Below are 777 nucleotides of genomic sequence, written 5' to 3'. Positions count from 1 at the left end.
TTATTTTCCCGGCTCAGTTGTACTCGTCCCTAATTACTAATGAATTACTGACCAGAGAAAGGGCAAACAGTTAGCACCACTCACCACCACAAGGCCTTTGTTAGGATATGAATCTCATAATGGGAATGACTGTCACTCTTATGACGAATTTACAGCTGAAAATACGGAATGTGTTCAATGACATTACAATGTTAACCTTGGACCTTTCAATCCGCGGCCAATCAAGCTAACCACTAGGCTACTCGCGGCTCAAAACAAAATAGTGTCATCTTAAATGTTTCGAATATATTTTCTTTTGGTGCCAAGATATATAACTGACGATAAAAACAAGCGATAAGTTACATTTTATGTTAAAATCATCTTATGGTTTTACTGAAAAGAAGTTAATTGTAAATTAGTTGAATTTATATATTCTGACTGATTGTGATATATTTCAAACAGTCTTCACATCTATGAATACCTGTCAGTTAGCTTGTTTATCACATTTAAAACAGTCTACGTATCTATGCATACATGTCAGTTAGCTTGTTTATCGCATTTAAAACAGTCTTCACATCTATGAATACCTGTTAGTTAGCTTGTTTATCGCATTTCAAACAGTATACGTATCTATGCATACCTGTCAGTTAGCTTGTTTATCGCATTTCAAACAGTATACGTATCTATGCATACATATCAGTTAGCTTGTTTATCACATTTAAAACAATCTTCACATCTATGAATACCTGTCAGTTAGCTTGTTTATCGCATTTCAAACAGTCAACGTATCTATGCATA

The sequence above is a fragment of the Limulus polyphemus genome, unplaced genomic scaffold, assembly GCF_000517525.1.
Source record: "Limulus polyphemus unplaced genomic scaffold, Limulus_polyphemus-2.1.2 Scaffold6, whole genome shotgun sequence".
Taxonomy (NCBI): Eukaryota; Metazoa; Arthropoda; class Merostomata; order Xiphosura; family Limulidae; genus Limulus; species Limulus polyphemus.
Note: the sequence above shows the minus strand (reverse complement) of the source record.